Below are 23,777 nucleotides of genomic sequence, written 5' to 3'. Positions count from 1 at the left end.
AAAAAAAAAAAAAAGTCCGTGCATAAATCTCATAATGTTTTGAGAAAGTTTATGAAATTGCATTGGACCACATTGAAAGCTGACCTGGGCCGCATGCAGCCCATGGGCCACAGGTTGGGCAAGCTTGAGCTAGAGAGAATTTGAACGTAACTTCTTAATGGCATTAGAGTCACTACCACTCCAGGGCACTTTCAATTTATTGTTTGAGATTTCTTGTTTCACTCTGATGAAAATCCACCCAAGGGCTGGCCATTGCTTACAGCCTATCAATTCTTTACTTTTTATTTATATTTTTTATTCTTTACTGCTGAGTACCAAGGCAACCTCACACAAAGTGTGGAGGAGGATTTTGTTTCTGGTTCACCGCTTCCCTAAGGATGTCTAGCCTTTTGGCATTTTGCCTTAATGTTTCGGGGTATCTCTCTGTCTTGAGCTGGTTCTGGGCTTTAATTTCTGTCCCCTTTGTACCATGAGGCTGTCAAAACCACTGTTAAGGTTCTCTGAGATTACTAGCAAACGTTCTTAGGGCAAAAAATGATTATATATTTGACTTAGCTTTTGGTTTGGGGATTTCTTATTGTCTTGCCAACTCTTTAGGGAGATATTTTATGTACCTTAACCAAACCTTTTTACTTTTGATATTGCTTATTTGTGTCTCCTACCTTTTTCTCTTTAAACGTTTCATCAGAGGCTGGTTAATTTTATTATCTTTACAGAAAACCAACTTTATTTGGCTTCCCTGTGGTAGGTTTTTTTTTTTTTAGGCGGAGTTTTACTCTCATTGCCTAGGCTGGAGTGCGGTGGCATGATCTCTGGTCACCATAACCTCTGCCTCCCAGGTTCAAGTGATTTTCCTGCCTCAGACTCCTGAGTACCTGGGATTACTAAGGCATGCGCCACCATGCCTGGCTAAGGTTTATTTTTTATTTCATTAATGTCTCCTGTTAATTTTATTCCTTTGTTCTGCTTTTTTTTTTTTTTTTTGCACTAACTTACTGAAATGGAGTTAGCCTATTGAATAGCCTATTTAGCCTATTGAATTTAATAGACTGAATTCTTGGGCTATTTTTAGCCTTTCCTTTTTTTCTGATATAAGCATTTAGGTATGTAAATATCCCTCTAATTGCTACTGTAGTTTTAGTCCACATTGTCCTTAATGTGGTATTTTCATTATCATTCACTTCAAAATATTTTCTAAATTTTGTTATGATTTTTTTCTTTGGTCTGTAAATTTTTTAGAATTATTTCCTTTGTTATTTATTTATAATATTTATTAATTCCAAACATACAACGTTTTCTAATTATCTTTTCAGTATTTTTTAGCATAAATACGTTAAGGGCAGAGACTTAGCTGTTAAGAATTTCAGTTTTTTCAAATTTATATACACTTTTTTTAAATGGTCCAAAATATACTGAATTTTTAAACTGTTCCATGTGTATACTAGTCTCTTCATTGTTATTAGATAGGATAGTCTTTGTTTTTTTCATTAGGTCAAGGTTGTTAGTTGTCCAAATATTTTGTACTCATTTTTGGTCTTCTCATCTCAATTATTATCAGAAGAACATTAAAATACCCCCAGTTTAATCATAGATCTGTCTTTATTTGAAGCTCTGTCATTTTTACTTTATGCATTTTGAGATTCTAAAATTAAATATATGTCCTCCTAGTGAAGGCTTTTGTTTTTATCATTATGAGGTATAGAGAAATATGTGTAAAATATGTATATATTTAGGTAATTATTAACTTGGTGACCGAGCCATTATGAACATGACTTTCTCTATAGTATATTCCTTTAAAGTTCATTATGTTTGTAATTGATATAGCTATGGCAGCTTTCTTTGATATGTGTACGGTCAACATTTTTGTATCCCTTTTTTTTCAAACTTTCTGGAATCTTTGTTTTAGCAGTCTCTTGTAAATAGCATATATTAATATTTGTTTATATCTCTGATAGTTTTTAATTAAATGAAGCCTTTCGTTAGTCTGTTTACATTTATTGTAATTACCAAAGTATTTGGATTTGTTGTCATGTTATTTTGTGTTTTCCTTTTATCCTTCCTGTTCTATATTTAAATCTTCTTTTAAATTCTATTGTTTTATATTTTATTAATTTATTTCCAAAAACTAGATTTATTCATAAATTTATTATGCTTATTAATAAATAATTAATAAAATAATTACACATTATTTTTGCTATTCTGTATTTACCCTAAAATTACCAAAAGCAAATTGGTTAATGTTTTAAGTTAATAATTTTGTCTACTTATTGGATAATTCAAGACCCTTGAAACACAAATTCTAATTAGCTTTCTTCCAATCTCTATATTCTAATTCTGGTCACTTCTTTGTTTTTATTTTTTTGTTTATATTTATTTTCTTTTTATTGTACTTTAGGTTCTGGGGTACATGTGCAGATCACGTAGGATTGTTGCATAGATACACACATGGCAGTGTGGTTTGCTGCTTCCATCCCCACGTCACCTACATCTGGCATTTCTCCCCATGTTATCCCTACCTGACCTCCCCACCTGCCCCCTTGCTGTCCCTCCATTGGTCCCACCCAACATGTGATGCTCCGCTCCCTGTGTCCATGTGTTCTCATTGTTCAACACCTGCCTATGAGTGATAATGTGCAGTGTTTTGTTTTCTGTTCTTGTGTCAGTTTGCTGAGAATTATGGTTTCCAGATTCATCCATGTCTCTGCAAAAGACACAAACTCATCATTTTTTATAGGTGCATAGTATTCTGTGGTGTATATGTGCCATGTTTTCCTTGTCCAGTCAATCATCGATGGGCATTTGGGTTGGTTCCAGGTCTTTGCTATTGTAAACAGTGCTGCTATGAACATACGTGTGCATATGTCTTTATAATAGAATGATTTATAATCCGTTGTGTATATACCCAGTAATGGGATTGCTGGGTCAAATGGAATTTATATTTTTAGGTCCTTGAGGAATCGCCATACTGTCTTCCACAATGGTTAAACTAGTTTACACTCCCACCAACAGTGTAAAAGTGTTCCTGTTTCCCCACATCCTCTCTAGCATCTGTTGTCTCCAGATTTTTTAATGATCACCATTCTAACTGGCGTGAGGTGGTATCTCAATGTGGTTTTAATTTGCATTTCTCTAATGACCAGTGATGATGAGCATTTTTTCATATGTTTGTTGGCATCATATATGTCTTCTTTTTAAAAGTGTCTGTTCATATCCTTTGCCCACTTTTGGATGGGTTTGTTTTTTCCTTGTAAATCTGTTTTCATTCTTTGTAGATTCTGGATATTAGCCCTTTGTCAGACGGGTACATTGCAAAAATTTTTTCCCATTCTGTTGGTTGCCATTTCACTCTAATGATTTCTTCTTTTGCTATAAAGAAGCTCTGGAGTTTAATTAGATCCCATTGGAGTTGTAGTCATGAAATCCTTGCCTATGCCTATGTCCTGGATGGTTTTGCCTAGGTTTTCTTCTAGGGTTTTTATGGTGTTAGGTCTTATGTTTAAGTCTTTAATCCATCTGGAATTACTTTTAGTGTAAGGTGTTAGGAGGGGGTCCAGTTTCTGCTTTCTGCACATGGCTAGCCAGTTTTCCCAACACCATATATTAAACAGGAATCCTTTCTTCATTGCTTGTTTTTGTCAGGTTTGTCAAAGATCCGATAGTTGTAGATGTGTGGCGTTGCCTCCAGGGCCTCTGTTCTGTTCCATTGGTCTGTATCTCTGTTTTGGTACCAGTACCATGCTGTTTTGATTACTGTAGGCTTGTAGTATAGTTTGAAATCAGGTAGCGTGATGCCTCTGGCTTTGTTCTTTTTGCTTAGGATTGTCTTGGCTATGCCGGCTCTCTTTTGGTACCATATGAAGTTTAAGGTGGTTTTTTCCAGTTCTGTGAAAAGGTCATTGGTAGCTTGATGGGGATAGTGTTGAATCTATAAATTACTTTGGGCAGTATGGCCATTTTCACGATATTGATTCTTCCTAACCATGAGCAGCGAATGTTTCTCCATCTGTTTGTGTCCTCTCTTACTTCGTTGAGCAGTGGTTTGTAGTTCTCCTTGAAGAGGTCCTTTGCATCCTTTTTTAGTTGTATTTCTAGGTGTTTTATTCTCTTTGTAGCAATTGTGAATGGGAGTTTCCTCATGATTTGGCTCTCTGTTAGTCTATTATTGGTGTATAGAAATGTTTGTGATTTCTGCACATTGATTTTGTATCCTGAGACTTTGCTGAAGTTGCTTATCAGTTTAAGGAGATTTGGGGCTGAGATGATAGGGTCTTCTAAATATACAATCATGTCGTCTGCATATAGAGACAATTCGACTTCCTCTTTTCCTAATTGAATACCATTTATTTATTTATGCCTAATTGCTCTGGGTAGAACTGCCAATACTATAGGAGTGGTGAGAGAGGGCATCCTTGTTTAGTGCCGGATTTCAAAGGGAATGCTTTCCATTTTTGCCCATTCAGTATGATATGACAAACCTGGATATAGGTTTGTCGTAAATAGCTTTTATTGTTCTGGCATATGTTCCTTTGATACGTAGTTTATTGAGAGTTTGTACCATAAAGCACTGTTGAATTTTGTCGAAGACTTTCTCTACATCTATTGAGATAATCATATGGTTTTTGTCTTTGGTTCTTTTTATGTGGTGGATTAAGTTTATAGACTTGTGTATGTTGTACCAGTTTTGCATCCCCAGAATGAAGCCCACTTCATCGTGATGGATAAGCTATTTGATGTGCTGTTGCAATCAGTTTGCGAGTACTTTATTGAAGATTTTTGCATCTATGTTCATTGTTGATATTGGCCTGAAACTTTCTTTTTTTGTTGAGTCTCTTCTGGGTTTTGGTGTCAGGATGATGTTGGTCCATAAAGTGGTTTGGGAAGGATTCCCTCTTTTTGTATTGTTTGGCATAGTTTCATAAGGAATGGTACCAGCTCCTCTTTCTATGTCTGGTAGAATTCAGCTGTGAACCCATCCGGACCTGGGCTTTTTTTGGGTGGTAGGCTATTAATTGCTGCCTCAACTTCAGCCCTTGTTATTGGTCTATTCAAGGTTTCAACTTCTTCCTGGTTAAGGTGTGGGAGGGTGAAAGTGTCCAGGAATTTATCCATTTCTTCCAGGTTTCCTGGTTTATATGTATAAAGTTATTTGTAGTAATCTCTGATTGTAGTTTGTATTTCTGTGGAATCAGTAGTGATATCTCTTTTTTTGTTTTTTATTGCATCTATTTGATTCTTCTCCCTTTTCTTTTTTATTAATCTGGCTAGCAGTCTGTCTATTTTGTTAATCTTTTCCAAAAACCAGCTTCTGGATTTATTGATTTTTTGAAGGGTTTTTTGTGTTTCTATCTCCTTCAGTTCTACTCTTATTTATTTCTTGTCTTCTGCTAGCTTTTGAGTTTTTTTTTAATCTTCTTCCTCTGGGTCTTTGAATTTTGACAATAGGGCGTCGATTTTAGATCTTTCCTTGCTTCTCATGTGGGCATTTATTGCTATAAATTTCTCTCTAGACACTGCTTTAAATGTGTCCCAAGATTCAGGTACGTTGTATCTTCATTCTCATTGGTTTCAAAGAACATCTTTATTTCTGCCTTCATTTCATTGTTTATCCAGTCAACATTCAAGAGCCAGTTGTTCAGTTTCCATGAAGTTGTTTGGTTCTGAGTTAGTTTCTCAATCCTGAGTTCTAATTTGATTGCACTGTGGTCTAAGAGACTGTTTGTTATGATTTTCATTCTTCTGCATTTGCCGAGGAGTGATTTATGTCCAATTATGTGGTCAATTTTAGAGTAGGTGTGATGTGGTGCTGAGAAGAATGTATATTCTGTGAATTTGGGGTGGAGAGTTCTGTAGATGTCTCCTAGGTTTGTTTGGTCCAGATCTGAGTTCAAGTCCTGGATATCCTTGTTAATTTTCTGTCTCATTGATCTGTCTGATATTGACAGTGGAGTGTTAAAGTCTCCCACTATTATTGTGTGGGAATCTAAGTCTCTTTGTAGGTCGTTAAGAACTTGCTTTATGTACCTGGGTGCTCCTGTATTCGGTGCGTACATATTTAAGATCCTTAGCTATTCTTGTTGCATTGATCCTTTTACTATTATGTAATGTCCTTCTTTGTTTCTTGATCTTTGTTGGTTTAAAGTCTATTTTATCAGAGACTAAGATTGCAACTCCTGTTTTTTTTTTTGCTCTCCATTTGCTTGATAAATCTTCCTCCATTCCTTTATTTTGAGCCTATGTGTGTGAGCCTTGCATGTGAGATGGGGTTCCTGAATACAGCACACTGATAGGGCTTGACTTTTTATCCAGTTTGCCAGTCTGTCTTTTTCCTGGGGCATTTAGCTCATTTACATTTAAGATTAATATTGTTATGTATGAATTTGATCCTGCCATTTTGATGCTAGCTGGATGTTTTGCCTGTTAGTTGATCCATTTTTTTCATTGTGTTGGTGGTCTTTACCATTTGGTATGTTTTTGGAGTGGCTGGTACTGGTTGTTCTTTCCTTGTTTAGTGCTTCTTTCAGGAGCTCTTGTAAGGCAGGCCTGGTAGTGACGAAATCTCTCAGCAATTACTTTTTCGTAAAGGATTTTATTTCTCTTTTGCTTATTAAGCTTAGTTTGGCTGGATATGAAATTCTAGGTTGAAAGTTCTTTTCTTTAAGGATGTTGAATATTGGCCACCACTCTCTTCTGGCTTGTAGGGTTTCTGCTGAGAGATCCACTGTGAGTCTGATGGGTTTCCCTTTGTGGGTAACCCGACCTTTCTCTCTGGCTGCGCTTAGCATATTTTCCTTCATTTCAACCCTGTGAATCTGATAATTATGTGCCTTGGTGTTGCTCTTTTTGAGTAATATCTTTGTGGTGTTCTTTGTATTTCCTGTATTGAATGGTGGCCTGCCTTGCTAGATTGGGGAAGTTCTCCTGGATAATATCCTGAAGAGTGTTTTCCAGCTTGGATTCATTCTCTCCATCACATTCAGGTACACCTATCAAATGTAGATTAGGTCTTTTCACATAATCCCATATTTCCTGGAGGCTTTGTTCATTTCTTTTCACTTTTTTTTCTGTATTCTTGCCTTCTTGTTTTATTTCATTGAGTTGATCTTCAATCTCTGATATCCTTTCTTCTGCATGGTCCATTCAGCTATTGAAATTTGTTTATGCTTCACGATGTTCTCGTGCTGTGTTTTTCAGCTCCATCAAGTCAATTATATTCTTCTCTAAGCTGTTTATTCTAGTTAGCATCTCATCTAACCTTTTTTCTAGGTTCTTAGTTTCTTTGCATTGGGTTAGCACATGTTCTTTTAGCTCTGAAAATTTATTAGCCACCTTCTGAAGCCTGTTTCTGTCAATTCATCAGATTCATTCTCCATCTTTGATCCCTCACTGGTGAGGAGTTGTGATCCTCTGGAGGAGGAGAGGCATTCTGGTTTTTGGTGTTTTCATCCTTTTTGTGCTGGTTTCTTCCCATCTTAGTGGCTTTATCTACCTGTGGTCTTTGTAGTTGGTGACTTTCAGATGGGGTCTCTGAGTGAACATCCTTTTTGTTGATGATGAAGTTCTTTCTTTCTGTTTCTTAGTTTTCCTTCTAAAAGTCAGTCCCCTCTGCTGCAGGACTGCTGGAGGTCCACTCCAGACCCTGCTTGCCTGGGGATCACCTGCAAGGGCTGCAGAACAGTAAGAGTTCCTGCCAGTTTCTTCTTCTGTTATCTTTGTCCCAGAAGGAAACCTGCCAGATGTTGGCCTCAGCTCTCCTTTATGAGGTATCTCTTTGGATATATGGGGGTCAGGGAGCTGCTTAAGGAGACAGTCTGTCCCTTATAGGAGCCCAGGTGCTGTGCTGGGAGCTCTGTTGTTATGTGCAGAGCTGCTGGGCAGGTACATTTAAGTCTGCTGCAGCAGAACTCATAACCACCTCTTTTCCCAGGTGCTCTGTCCTATGAACATTGGCTTTATTTATAAGTTCCTGTCATACTGCTGCATTTTTTCATAGATGCCCTGCCCTGCACAGAGTAGTCTAGTCACAGTCTGCCAGCAGAGCTGTTGCTGAGCTGCTGCAGGCTCTGCCCAGCTGCTGTGTGAACTGCCTCGGTAGTGGCGGACTGCCTCGGTAGTGGTGGCCGTCCTTCCCCCCACTGAGCTGTACTGTCCTGGGTCCTGCTGCACTTGGTGCAAAACTCTCAATCCAGAGCATTTCAGAGTGCTTGTTTTGTGTGAGTGGTACCCGCCAAGCCAGATCACCTGGCTTCCTGTCTCTGCCTGCCCTCCCTTTTAGTTGAATGGGCAGCTCTGTCTCCCAGGCATTCCAGGTGCCAGTTGAAACGGCTGCCCAGATTTGTGTGAGTTTCTGTGCACCAGCCCAGCACCAGCTGAAACCACCATGCTGAAAACTCATGGTGCTTTTCCGCCCAGGAATCTCCTGGTCTGTGGGCAGTGAAAATTTGTCTGGAATTGTGGTGGACACTCACCGTCTGCATTGTTCTTCCTGGGAACTGCACTCCAGAGCTGTTCCCATTCAGCCATCTTGGATCCTCCCCCCCCCCATTTTTATTTTTTAAAACCAAAATATATTATTCTTGTTTTATAGGGCCAAGGCCAGTATTTACCATTTACAATGTTCTTTATTCTTCCTAGCATCTCAAATTTTCCACTTGGGAACATTTTTGTTTTAACTCAGATATATCTTTTAGAATTCTCTATAATAAAAGACTGGTGATGGTAAACTCTCTCAGGTTGGTTTGAAGATACTGGCCTTGTTTACACTGGACATAGAATTCTAAGTTGACAGTGATTTTTTTTCTCAGCCTGTTGAAGATGTAGTTACAGTCAGGTGCCACTCCTACTGTTACATTTTGGGAGGATATCTTGTTTCTTTTTGTCTAATTTTAAATATTCTGTTTCTCTGACATATTCTGCAGTTTTTCAGTGATGAATCTCAGTTTGAGTTTCTTTGTATTTACTTCTCTTGGACTTACCGGGTTCCTTGAAACCTGTGTGTTGCTATCTTTCATCACCTTTGAAATTTTTTCAGCTGTTACTTTTTCAGATATTGCCTTGTTTTATTTTCTTTTTAGAAATACATTTGTACACATTAAGACATTTTTACTGCACTCTTCATATCTTCTTCATATTTTTTGTCTCTTTGGCTTTCTACTTCATTTTTTAAAATGTTTTTTTGTGAGCTATTTTATAAATTTTCTTTTTAACTGTATCTGTTAAGTTTGGGTTTCAATCATTATATTTTCCATATAGAGAGGTTTTCTTTGGTTCTTTTTTCAAATCTGCCATTTCTTATTCCTTGCTTTTATTTTTTACTTTAAACATGTTAATTAAATTATTTTGGCTCTGCCTTCAAAATGTATCCAAGTTCAGGCCATGTCTCATGCTTCCACATTAACTTCCATATTCCAAGCCACCTCTTAGAATAACTTCCCTTTAGCTTCCCTGGTTCTCTCCTTCTTCCTCTTCTGACCATTATGATCCTTCATATTACAACTAGGATCAATCTCTAGTGGCTTACATCTCAGATTAAAAGGCAAAGCCCTTATCATAGTTTGCATGATGTCATGTGAACTGGACCTTGATAACTTTCTAACCTAATCTTTTGCCACTCTTTTACTTTCTGTGCTGTAGCCATACTGTTTTTTTTTTAGTATTCTTTTTAAAGTGCTATGTATATTCTTCATCTGTGTTGTACATTTGCTTTTCCCTCTGCACAAAATGTTTCTCTACCAGCATTGCTTACTCTCCTACTTTCCTTCAGGTCTTTGCACAGATGTTCTATTATTAATGAATATTTTCTTTACTTGTCTCATATAACATACCAGTCTCCATTCCTTTATTCCCTGAAGTCCCAATATTCCCTTAACTTTGTATTATTCAGTGATTACCATCTGAACAGTTTACTTTTTTGTTTTTGCATTATTCTGTCTTCACTCCCTCTCCTTCTAGAATGCTAGCTTCAAATGGTGGGAATTTTGACTTTAAAAAATCACAGGTGTGTTTCTAATATCTAGTACAGTCTTTACTACATAATAAGTTCTCAATAAATATTTGTTGAATGAATAAATGATTATAAAGTCTTATTCAAGGAACTGTCATTGTGGTGAGGAGGTACTGTCATTTTAGGAGATCTCAAATCTAAATACATTAGGTTTTTTAGAATTCTTTATAGAAAAAGGCTGTTAATGGTAAACTCTCCCAAGTTTGTCTGAAGAGACCATCCTCATTTACACTGAGCATAGAATTCTAGGTTCTTTTGTGTCCTTGATTTTCTTTTTTTCTCTTTCTTTTTAAAAGTCATTCTTACCACGTAACCATTAGAAAAACCTCAGGCAAACTTGGGATAGTTATTTACAATTTATATCATAGATTAGAAAAATCAGAACAATTTTCAGCATTTTTGAATAATTTTTTGAGAAGAGAAATTTCTCTTTGACTACAGAAAATTATTATATATAGCTGTAAGACAATTTGCCTTTTACAAATGTTTAACAAATTTTATTTAATTTTATGTGTGTCCCCTAAAGTCCCCAAATAGATCTCCTGATTTTCTCTCCCCTTTTGGGGTCACAATATAGTGTTCTTTAAAAATAGATAAAAATTAGTAGGAGCCTTAATTACAAATACCTGTATGTGATTCTTGAAGTCATGGTGGCATAGGTTATATAGACTTGTACTAGTGTAATTCAATTATAGAAGATATACATACTTCTATTAAAGAACATGTTATGCTCCTGTCAGAAAGTGAAATGCTATGATAGTTTAAAGGCCTATATCAAAGATTATCTTTGTGAAACTTTACGGACCTTCCTTGACTGATTGACTCCTCTGTGCCATGAACTTTAAATAACGCAATTTGATAGATAATATAATAACTTATTTTCATATCACATTTTATTAAATTTAGGAGGCTTCAAGGATGGCAATTCTGTATCTGCTTATTTATTTATTTTTAAAGCTCTATTGAATTTTTTTTATCTCAAGAAAATACTCAAATGTTGATTGAAAGAATGAGAGAATGAAAGTGCTTCAGATACGTTTTTCTGCATTTTGTTGGTCACTAATATTTTACCATAAAAAGGACATAAAAAGGAGTAGGACTACAAGAATATTAAAAATTAATACAGGCCTAATGTGACTTTTTACCTAAATAAGATAATGTGACTCACAGGATTAGTTCATTAAGAATAGTTCTGTTGTGTTTTTTTTTTCCTTTACATAAAATATGTTTTTCATATAATTATATAATACCTGTATGGTCAGGGAACATTTCTTATTTTCAAATGTGTAAACACATGTAATTGAAATTTGTTTATGGTCCATAACAGGCTCATAACGCTCTTGTTTGAATTTTTTTAAATGTTTCTCTATTTTTTTAATCATTGAAAACCACATCATAGTGGTTATCTTAATTGGATTTTTTTTTTGTTCTTTCATTATTTTCTTTTTTCTAGAGCTCTCATACTCTTCTAAGAGCTCTTATTCCTTGCTTTTATTTTTTACTTTAAACATGTTAATTAAATTATATTGGCTCTGCCTTCAAAATGTTTCCAAGTTCAGGCCATGTCTCATGCTTCCACATTAACTACCTTATTCCAAGCCACCTGTGAGAATAACTTCCCTTTAGCTTCCCTGGTTTTCTCCTTCTTCCTCTTCTGACCATTATGATCCTTCATATTACAACTAGGATCAATCTCTAGTGGCTTACATCTCAGATTAAAAGGCAAAGCCCTTATCATAGTTTACATGATGTCATGTGTTCATGACATTCCTGTTCAGTCTCCTTATCAAAGTGTCTGAATCTTTCTGTCCTGATCTTTCTTTCTTACCCATTCCGTTCTTCCTTTTATCCTGCCTCCCTCGTTTCCTAATTGACATCCAATACCCATTTGTTTTTTCTAAGACTGGTTATTCTGTCCTTCCAAAGCTGGTTAGTCTGTCCCTGTCATCTTTACAACAGTCCATCTTAGAAACGTCTGTCCTTTCTGTCAACCTTTCTTCCTTTCTGTGTTACTCTGTATTGCTATGAAGGAACATCTCAGATTAGGTAATTTAAAAAGAAAAGAGGTTTATTTTGGCTCACACTTCTTCAGGCTATACAGGAAACATGGTGCTAGCATTTGCTTCTGATGAGGGCCTCAGGAAACTTACAATTGTGGCAGAAGGTAAACAGGAAGCAGAAGAATCACATGACAAGAGAGGGAGCAAGAGAGAGGGGAGGAGGTGCCAGGGTCTTTTAAACGACCAAATCTTACATGAATTAATAGAGTAAGAACTTACTCATTACCATGAGCATAGCACTAAGCCATTCATGAGGTATCTGCCCCAGTGACCCAAATGCCTCCCACTAGGCCCACTTCCAGTACTGGAGGTCACATTTCAACCTGAGCTTTGTAGGGGACAAAATGTCCAAATCATTTCACTTACTCTGTCTCTCCCTTCCTTTTTTTGTGCTACCTGCCTATCCTGCATTCCTTCTTCCAAGCTTCTCTCCTCTTGCCATCTTTCTTCCCAGCTCTCCTCATTGTCTGTCTGTCTGTCTCTCTCTCTCTCTCTCTCTCTCTCTCTCTCTCCCCCCCTTTATATTTTTTTTAGCTTTTTCTTCTTCTCTTTCCATTATTTCTATTTTCTTATAGAAAGATGTTCTCTAGGCTGGGCACGGTGGCTCATGCCTGTAATCCCAACACTTTGGGAGGCCGAGGCTGGCGGATCACGAGGTCAGGAGTTCAAAACCAGTCTGGCCAACATGGTGAAACCCCGTCTCCATTAAAAATACAAAAATTAGCTGAGCATGGTGCTGCTGTGACTGTAATCCCAGCTACTTGGGAGGCTGAGGCCTGGAGGTGGAGTTTGCAGTGAGCCCAGGTCATGCCACTACACTCTAGCCTGGGCTACAGGGCGAGACTCCGTCTCAAACAAGCAAAAAAAAAGATGTTCTCTTTTCCTTTTACTCTCCCTTTGTGTCTCCCTAACTGTTACTCTTAAAACCACTCCATTTTCTTTATCTCCTTACTTCCTTGAATGCCTTTGTTTATCTTCCATCCATCTGTTCTTCCGCCTGTACCTCTAGTTTTATAGCACTTAGGGCCATTTCCACAGTAAGTCCCAAATTTCTATCTACTATTGCAGATGCCTAGCTTAAATTCCAGAATTATGTACATCATTTTATAATTAACAAGTCCTCTTGTATGTCTAATAGGCACGTCAAACTAAATGTTGGTAAAAGTGGGCATTTCTACTTCTGGAAGTAGCTGATTTAGTTGTCTTAGACCAGCTTAACTGCTAAAAATAATAGGAAAGCTGACAAATTATTTTTTTCAAATCCCTTTGAAGTCATCAGAGATTTATAAAGATAATAAGAAATTGGCTGGATACAATGGCTCACACCTGTAATTCCAGCACTTTGGGAGGCCAAAGTAGGCAGATCACTTGAGGTCAGGAGCTTGAGACCAGCCTAGCCAACATGGTGAAACCCCAGTTCTACTGAAAAAAAAAAATTTCAAAAATTAGCCAGGCATGGTGACACTTGCCTATAGTTCCAGCTACTCTGGAGGCTGAGGTAAGAGAACCACTGAATCTAGGAGGCAGAGGCTGCAGCGAGCTGAGATTACACCACTGCACTCTGACCTGGCCAACAGAGTGAGACTCATCTCAAAACAAACAGACAAAAAAAAGACAGAAAGAATTTGTGGGACTAATACCTGGAAGAATAGGAAAACCAAGATAATTGAACGTGACATCTGATGCTGCTTTTTTCTTAATGCAAAAGTCAATTCTGAAAATTACAGTGGTGACTGAGAGGCTGAGCAGAATTTTTAGCAGTCATGTTAAGCTGAAAGGAAAAAAATGGAATTCAGAGACTAATAAGGAAATAGAGCCCTGGACTATTTCAACTTTTGGTTGAGACTCCTGAAAGGCAATATCCTCGGAATAGACTGAATAAAATAGCCCATAGTTTAGACCATAGTGCATTTAAATCCATAGTGAAATCAGCATTAAAGTCCATAGTGAAATCAGCTTCATACTTAACTGATTAATGGTATTAGATCATATTTTAGAAGTGTGCCACAAGTAAATATTAACGTTCTCTAAAGGAGGATATCTATAGCTTTTTAAATATAATGCCTGGAACTCATTAAAAAATAACCAGGCATTTTGAAAGACAAAAAATGACTGAAACCAAGAGGAAAAAAACAGACAATTAGAAACAGACTCATAGGAAATCTGCATTAAAGCTTAACTCATGATTTAAAAACAGCTGTGATTAATATTTTCAAAAATTGAATATGATAGGGAATTTTGACAGAGTTTCTATAAGAAAATAGAAATAATGGAAAGAGATAAGAAAAAGCTAAAAAAAATGTGAAAGCAAAGAGAGACAATGAGAAGAGCTGGGAAGAAAGATGGCAAGAGGAGAGACGTTTGGAAGAAGGAAGGTAGAATTTCATTTAAAAATTCAAATGAAAATATTAGAAATAGAAAATACAATAGCTGAAGTTAACAAGTTAGTGGATAAGCTTATCAGATTAGATATAGCTGAGGAAAGAATTGGTGAACTGATAGTTCAGAAGAAATAGCCAGATTCAAACACAAAGAGATAATAGGATGTAAAATACAGAAAATAGCATGAGAGACATATGGTATTTGGTAAAGGAGTCTAAAATGTTTGTGTTGAAATCTCAAAAGGAGAGGAGAGAGAAACAGAATCTGCAGATCAAATATGAAGGAAATTCTGGAGGGCTTTTTTCAGGCAAAAGGAAAATGCATAGAAATACAAAGATAAAGAAAGGTATAAAGAGCAATAGAAACCGTAAGTATATGGATAAATCTGAATGAATGGCCAGGCATAGTGGCTCACACCTGTAATCCCAGCACTTTGGGAGGCTGAGGCAGTGGATCACAAGGTCGGAAGTTTGAGAGTGAAACCAACTGGCCAACATAGTGAAACCCCATCTACTGAAAATACAAAAAATTTGCTGGGCATGGTAGTAGGTGCCTGTAATCCCAGCCACTCAGTAGGCTGAGGCAGGAGAATTGCTTGAACTCAGGAGGCAGAAGTTGCAGTGAACTGAGATTGTACCATTGCAGTCTAGCCTGGGCGATAGAGCGAGAATCCATCTCACACACACACACACACAAACCTGAATACTATCCGTTCAAAAAATAATATAATTGCTTTGAACAGTTATTATGTAATAATACTTGTTTTGTGTATTAGTCTAGCTAATGGTTTGCCAATTTTGTCTTAAAAAACAATTTTCATTTTGTTGATCTTTTGTAATTTCTTTTAGTCTCAATTTTGTTTATTTTGCACCAACCTTGATTATTTCCTTTATGAATTTTGGGTTTGCTTTGTTCTTGCTTTTCTGGTTCCTTGTGATCCATTGTTAGGTTGTTTATTTGAAATCTTCCTACTTTTTTGACATAGGTGTTTGTATTAGTCTATTGTCACGCTGCTATGAAGAAATATCTAAGACTGGGTAATTTATAAAGGAAAAAGATTTAATTGACTCACAGTTCTGCAGGGCTGGGGAGGCCTTAGAAAACTTTACAATCATGGCAGAATGGGGAGCAAACACATCCTCCTTCACATGGCAGCAGGAAGGAAAATAGTGTCAAGCAAAGGGGGAAGCCCCTTATAAAACCACCAGATCTCATAAGAACAAACTCACTATCAGGAGAACAGCATGGTAGGAGTTGCCTCCATGATTCAATTACCTCACATTGGGTTCCTGCCATGACACTTTGGGATTATGGGATCTACAATTCAAGATGAGATTTAGGTGGGGACACAGAACCAAACCGTATCAGTGTTTATTGCTATAAGCTTCTTAATACTTTTTTTTGCTGTACTCCATAGGTTTTGATATGTTGCTTTTTAATTTTCATTTGTTTCAAAAATTTTTAAATCTTTTTCTTAATATCTTCATTGATTTACTGGTCATTCAGAAGTGTTCTTTGATTTTCCTGTGTTTGTACAACTTCAAACATTCTTCTTGTAGTGATTTATAATTTTATTCCATCCTGGTGAGAAAAGATACTTGATATGACTGCAGTTATCTTAAATTTGTTGTGTCTTATTTTGTGACCTAACATGCGGTCTACCAATAAGAATGTTTCATATGCCAATGAAAATAGTGTGTATTCTGCAACTGCGGGACGAAGTGTTCTGTAAATGTCTGTTAGGTCCATTTGGTCTTCAGTGCAGTTTAAATCCAGTGTTTCTTTGTTTATTTTCTGCCTAGATGATCTTTCAAATGGTGAGAGTTGGATGATGAAGTATCTATTATTGTATTGGAATCTATCCTTTTAGATTGAGTAATATTTGCTTTATATCTGGGTGCTCCAGTGTTGGATACATTATCTTTACAATTGTTATGTCCTGTTGTTGAATTGATCCTTTTATTATTATATTATGACCTTTGTTTCTTTTTAGTTTTTGACTTAAATTTTGCCTTGTCTAGTATTGTAAACATTGCTGTTCCTTTTTGCTTTTGGTTTTTGTTTGTGTGGAATATCTTTATTTCTTCCTTCACTTTCATTCTGTATGTTTCTTACAGATAAATTGAGTTTCTTGTTGGCAGCATGCAATTGGATCACTTTGTTTTTAAAATCCAGTTAGCTACTCTATAGCTTTTTAGTGGATAATTTAAACAATTTATTATTCAAGGTTATTACTGATTAGTGAGGTCTTATTTCTGTCACTTTGCTGGTTGTTTTCTATATACTTTGTTTCTTTCTCCCTTATAGTTTATCATTGTGGTTTGGTGGTTTTTGTTAGTTATAAGTTTTTATTCTTTTTCTAATTTGTGTATCTGTTCTACTGGCGAGTTTTATACTTGTGTTTGTTTATATGATAGTGATTATTGTCTTTGTGTTTTTACATGTAGAATGCCCTTGAGCTTTTTTTTTTTTTTTTTTTTTTGTTTTTTTTTTTTTTTTTTTTTTTTTTTTTTTTTTGGAGTCAAAATCTCACTCTGTCACCCAGTCTGGAGTGCAATGATCTTGGCTCACTGCAACCTCCACCTCTTGGGTTCAAGCAATTCACCTGCCTCAGCCTCCTAGTAGCTGGAATTACAGGTATGTGCCACCATGCCTGGCTAATTTTTTTTTTTTTAATGGAGTCTTGCCCTGTCACCAGGCTGGAGTGCAATGGTGTGATCTTGACTCACTGCAACCTCTGCCTCCCGGGTTCAAGCAATTCTCCTACCTCAGCCTCCCAAGTAGCTGCGACTACAGGTGTGTGCCACCACACCCAGCTAATTTTTGTATTTTTACTAGAGATGGGTTTAGCCATGTTGGCCAGTCTGGTCTCAATCTCTTGACTTCATCGTGATCCATACACCTCAGCCTCCCAAAGCGCTGGGATTACAAGCATGAGCCACTGTGCCTGGCTGCCCTTGAGCATTTCTTGTAAGCCTATCTAGTGATGATTCATTTCTTCAATTCTGCTTGTCTGGTAAAGATTTTATTTCTCCCTCGTTTCTGAAGGATATCTTTGATGGGTGTAGTATTTTTGGTGGCAATTTTTTTCTCTTAGCACTTTAACTATATCATCCCATTTTCTCCTGGCCTGTGAAATTTCTTCAGAGAAATCTCCTATAAGTCTAGTGGAGATTTTCTTATATGTGACTTGACACTTTTGCTGTTTTTAGAATTCTCTCTTTAACTTTTGACAGTTTGACAGTAATGTGCCTTGGGGAATGATCTTTTGGATTGAATCTACTTTGGGACCTTTTATCTGCTTGGATCTGAAGGTCCATATTTCTCCCCAGACTTGGGAAGTTTTCTGCTATGATTTCATTAAATAGGTTTTTCTACACGTTTTACCTTCTCCTTCTGAAACTCCCATAACAAAAAGTTTTATTTGCTTAATGTTGTCCTGTAAGTCTTGTAGGCTTTCTTCATTCTTTTTCATTCCTATTTCCTTTTCTTTCTCTGATGATAAATGTCAAATAACTTACCTTCATATTCAGAGTTGCTTCTTCTTGATCAAAGTGTATTCCTGAAGCTCTCTATTGTGTGTTTTAAAAATTTTATTCATTGAATTCTTCAGCTGTAGCATTTTTGTTTGGTTCTTTTTATTCATTTATATCTCTTTGTTAATTTTTTTGTTTATATTGTGAATTGTTTTCCTGATTTTATTGAATATTCTGCCTGTATTGGTTCCTACATTGACGTCTGTTCATCTGTAAGTTGTCGCTTACAAACTTTGTAAAATATCTTTCACAGAGACAGATTTTCACCTGTTACTGGGTTTCAGTGTGCCACTAGGGAAGGGTGTGGTGACTCTGTTTCCAGATAGGTGCAGTGGTATTGTGTCCATGCAGCTGCTTCAACTGCATTCAACATCAGTGATAACTGTGGCCATCTCAGTGGCCTTGGCTGTACAACTTTGTGGCGGCAGCAGCAGCATAGATTGTTAATGTCCTTGGTGTCAGAGGCTTTTGAGTTTCTTCTATTCTCATTTTCCCCACAATTGGGAGACTTATACAAGGGGATCTCTCTCATTGTCAGGTCTGACACAATCTACAAGCAGCTGCAGTAGCTCTGGGTTCCAGGTGCAGATGTTCAGTGCAGCTGTGAGGCAGGCGGAGGTCCTAGTCTCAGGGTCTCACGACCCTATTTTGACACCTGGGTCTTGGAGTGCAGGTTCACCGTCTGTGGCAGGGTTGGATGCTGGTTGCCCATAAAACCAAAATTCTGTGATTCGGGTACCACGTAGCAGCTTGGTCTCAGGAAGCTGAGTTGTAGCTATCTTTCTACCCCTGAATGAGGACAGAACACAGCTCTGGCCTGATTGCATGGAAGAAGGGGTACTCTGGAGGTTTGAGCCTGGGGAGCAAAGTACAGCTGCAATTTAGGAATCTGAGCTGATAGGGCTCGGTGGCAACTTGGATCCCAGGGGATGAGGAACTGTGCAGTAATGACTCTAGACCCTGGGATAGTGGGGTTCATAGTATCCTCCTTCTGGAAGGCCAGATGTAGTAGCAGCAAGTACCTCAGAATGGCAGAGCACAGCCGTCATTGGACCTGGGAGGAACAGAGAGCCACACAGTGCTGACTCCACCATCAAGGGAGAGGGCTATCTCAGCAACTCAGATTCTATGCAGCTAGTCTAACTCCACCGAAGCAGGGTACTAGAGTTGTTGGGCCTGTAGGGCAGAGTATCTTAGCTTCACCACTGCTTTTTTGCCCTAGTATGCAGAATACTATATCAGCTCAGCCCTGAGATGTGCAGCTGCCCAGCTCAGCCAAGGCACTTATTCCCAGAGGGTGATATCCTGCTTCAGCTCAAGCTTGGGAGAGAGTGACTATTCTGGAAAGACCAGGAGCCATTTCCCTAGGATGTAGGGCTCCACTTCAGCTTAGTTACTATGATGCAGGACCATTCTTCTGGGTGCCAAGTCACCATTTCCTGGGCTGCAGGACAGTGCTTCAACTTAGGCATCAGGGAGACATGACTGCTTAGAGTGGCCAAAGTACTGTTTTTTTGCAGGAGGCAAGATACTACTTCAGCCTAAGCCCAAAGGTGGAGGGGTAAGTAAAGTGGCTCTGCCACTGCTTGGAACCACAGGAAAGGAAGCTTGACTTGGGGATGTTGGACCACTTGGCTGGAGTAGTGGTTCAGTTGCAGCTTAGTCTCAGGGATGAAGGGGAGTCATGGCTACTCACCCCCAGAGCAAGACACTCTTTAGCCATAGTTCTAATTCTACGATGGCATAGTATAGTAGCCCTATAGCTACAGGGTGTGGATCCTAGTGTTTGCTTTTTCTGTAGGGTGAGCATAGTTATGTGGACTCCAGGTAATTCAGTCAGCTGGACTTTGTACCAGTTAGGTAAGATCTCTGTGCTTCCAAGGTGTTGAAGGGGGTTGCTGGGATCCTCTTGCTTATCTCCTCATCATGAGAAGTTCCTCCTGGCTTCCAGCTGATCCCAGTTGGGGGATGGGGTGGTGGTGGAGGCCTGGCATTTCTTTCTATTCTCTGTGTGGCCATCCTAAGTTTCTGTACTCACCAGGATTTCTATTATTCCTGTGATGTGCCCCAGTGTTCTCCCTTAGCTATTTTCTTTGAAATATAGTTGTTTGTTTATTATTCTGTCTGTCTTTGTGAGGGCAATGAGTGCTAGGGGCTTCTACTTGTCCATCTTGCTCAGATATAGTATCTCATTACCTGGTCAGGTATTTTGTAGAATGCTCCTCAATTTGATTTTATCTGATATTTTCTCATAGTTAGATTAAGATTATACATTTTAGGGGGGGAAATGCCACAGAGATGATGTGCCTTTTTTTTATATCAGGGGATATGTAGTATCAGTATGTCTTATTACAAATGATACTAACCTTGATCATCTGTTTCAGTTCGTGTCTGCCAAGTTTCCTGCTGTAAAATTACTATTCTTTTGTAATTAATATTTTGGGAGAGATACTTTGAGACTATGTAAATATCCTGTTTCTCCTCAAACCTTTAGCCATTCATTTTAGTATTCATCAGTAGATCCTGCCTGAATTATGTGATGTTCTAATGATGATTTTTCTGTTCCCTTCATTCATTGTATATTCATTAGTTGGAATTCTTAAATAATGAAGAATTATTCCTTCTCCCTCATTGATTTAATTATTCATTTATACTTTTATAAAAGTCCAGACTCATGAGTATGTATTTTTTCCTCTTTGGGTCATAATCTACTACTATCACTGTTTGTTTCATTTAAATTGTTCCAGTGTTGGCACTCATCCTGTTGTTTGACATCGACCAATCCTATTTTTCTTGAGCACCTTTTTTCTGACACTATGAGATGCTCCAGGTCATTTTCTATTTTCCTTTCCCCAACCCTGCAGTCAGCGACTACTCTGTTGAGTCCTGGTTTTTCTTATTGGAGAATGATATTTAAAAGCCAAAATCTGGGTGCTTTATTCAACTTTTACAGTCTTATTTTTCTTTTCCTGGTACTCCTTCCCCACTCCTGCCCCATAGACCTACGGCTGTGAAAGCATCTAAAAAACTTGAATCCCATCTAGCATAAAAATAGGAATATCAGAAAACCAACATATGTAGCTCTGCCATTTACTTTTATAAACATGTTGAACATATTTCATTTATTTCCATATTAATCCTGTAAAGCCTACAAGTAGATTTTATACATGATTTTTGGTCTGTAGTGTTATGTTACAGCAGCTTCTAAAAATAAACATGGATGGAATAGTAAAAGTCCTAGATTTCAAATACTGTTATGTGATTTAGAGATTAGGAAGGCATAAATTACATAGCCTTATGCCAGTGTAAGTAACCTCCGAAGTTCAAAAATACTTCAAGTAAAGACCAACTTAAGCTGCTGTCACAAAGTGCCATGATAGATATTTTTAAAAACCCAGATTAGTTATCTTTCTATTATAAAACCTTAGAGATCTTCTCTAGTATAATTGCTTTCTTTTTTTATGTTCTTTAACATTGGGGACATCAATGATACAATGAATTAATTAATATAACAAATTTGCATATTTTAATCTCATTAAACTGTGGAGATCCCAAGGAGTAGAATTTTGGATTCTTTTTTTTGTATCCAAAGTAGATGCCTAAATGTTGGCCGTATAAATGAAAGACTGTACCATAGAATAGGCAGTTTTACATGTTATCTAATAAATTCTTAGCTTCATCTCTTATATTTCTCTCTGTAAGTGTAGAACAGGTTCTGTCATATAGTTGTGTAACATCCATAGGCCAGACACAGTGGCTCATGTATATAATCCCAGAACTTGGGAGGCTGAGATGGAAAGATCACTTGAAGCTAGGAGGTCAAGACCAGCCTGGGCAACATAGCAAGATCTCATCTTTGTTTTCGTTTTGTTTTGTTTTTTTAAAAAAGGTTATATAGCATTTATAAAGTCAAGAGATATTTCTCATTTTCAAAGATGAAATCAAGTGTATATGCAATATATTTGAGGTTCATGACAGGGTCATAACTCACTTATTAGTAATTGGCCTTTTTTGTTACAGAGGATCACGTTAGATTTAGGATTCTAAAATTTTGGTTTGATTGTACCTATCCATTCTTCCTCCTCTTTTTAAAAAAATATATTTTATTGTGGTAAGAATACTTGAGATCTACCCTGTTGAAAGACTTTTAAGTGTCAAATACATGGTTAACTATAGTCACAAAGTTGTACAACAGATTTTTAGAAAGTATTCATCTTTTGGCTGGGCACAGTGGCCCATGCCTCATCTCAGCACTTTGGGAGGCTGAAGCAGGCAGATCATGAGGTCAGGAGCTCGAGACCGGCCTGGCCAACATGGTGAAACTCCATCTCTACTAAAAATACAAAACTTAGCCAGGTGTGGTGGTGCACGCCTGTAATCCAAGCTACTTGGGAGGCTAAGGCAGGAGAATTGCTTGAGCCTGGGAGGTGAAGGTTGCAGCGAGCTGAGATTGTGCCACTGCACTCCAGCCTGGGCAACAGAGCGAGACTCTGTCTCAAAAAAACAAGCCAAAACAAAATAAAGTATTCATCTTTCGTAACTGACACTTTATACCTGTCGATTAGAAACTTCCTGTTTCCCCTTCCCTGTTGGCACCAGATAGCCACCATTCTAACTATTCTCTGCTTCCATGAGTTTAACCATTTTATTTACCTCATATAAATGGAATCATGCAGTATTTGTCCTTTTTTCACTGGCTTATTTCACTTAGCATAATGTCCTAATTGTTTGGTTCATACATGTTGTGATATATTGAAGAATGGCTTCTTTTTAGTAGCCAAATAATATTACATTGTGTGCATATTTTGTATTTGTGTGTATATGTATACGTGTGTTTGTATATGTATGTATAATATTTTCTTTATCCATTATTTTGTGAATGAAATTTAGGTTGTTTCCACCTCTTGACTGTTTTGAACAGTGCTTCAGTAATGTTGGGAGTGCTAATATTGCTTTGGAATCCTTAGTTTAATTATTTTGGATAAAAACCTGGAGGTGAGTTTGCAAATCATATGGCAGTTCTATTTAACATTTTTTGTAACTCCTATGCTTTTTCTATAGGAATTATAGCATTTTGCAGCACCACCAACATCATATTCTCCATATCCTTGCCAACACATTGTTTTTTGTTTTTTTGATAATAGCTATAGGTATAAGGTAGTATCTCATTGTGGTTTTGATTTGCATTTCTCTGACAATAGTGATGTTGAACATCATTTCATAAACCTGTTGGCCATTTGTTTGTTTCCTTTAGAAAAATGCCTGTTCAGATGGTTATCCCATTTTTTAACGGGTTGTTTTCAGCTGTTGAGCTGCAGGAGTTCCTTACATATTTTTGAAATTTACTCCTTATCAGATAAATGATTTGCAAATATTTTCTTCCATTCCATAGGCTACCTTTTCTCTCTGTTGATGGTTTCCTTTGCTGTGCTGGTTTTAGTTTGATGCAATCTATTTTTGCATTTGTTGCCAGTTCCTTTGGAGTCATATCAATGAAAGCATTGCCAAGACCCAGTGTCACAAAGCTTTTCCACTGTTTTCTTGTAGGAGTTTTATAGGCCTTATATTTAAGTCTTCATTCTTTTTTATTTGGATATTATTTTCCCAACACCATTTGTCAAAGAGACTATCATTTCCATGTTGTGTATTCTTGGCCCTGGAGATCAGTTGACCATTTATGTTTGGATTTATTTCTGGACTCTCTATACTGTTCAGTTGGTCTATATGCCTGTCTTTATACCTATGTTATACTGTCTTATTTACTGTAGCTTTGTAATGTATTTTGAAGTCAAGAAGTGT

At 37.3% G+C, this 23,777-nt stretch overlaps 1 protein-coding gene across 1 annotated transcript in view; it reads left to right on the top strand.

Annotated features, from left to right (window-relative positions):
* CRY1 (cryptochrome circadian regulator 1) overlaps positions 1 to 23,777 on the top strand; it is a 123,496-nt gene that overhangs the window by 38,229 nt on the left and 61,490 nt on the right. The window lies entirely within an intron of this gene.

Source organism: Cebus imitator, unplaced genomic scaffold, assembly GCF_001604975.1.
Source record: "Cebus imitator isolate Cc_AM_T3 unplaced genomic scaffold, Cebus_imitator-1.0 Scaffold8, whole genome shotgun sequence".
Lineage (NCBI taxonomy): Eukaryota > Metazoa > Chordata > Mammalia > Primates > Cebidae > Cebus > Cebus imitator.
The sequence above is the reverse complement of the archived record's forward strand: the minus strand, read 5'-3'. Positions and strand labels throughout refer to the sequence as shown.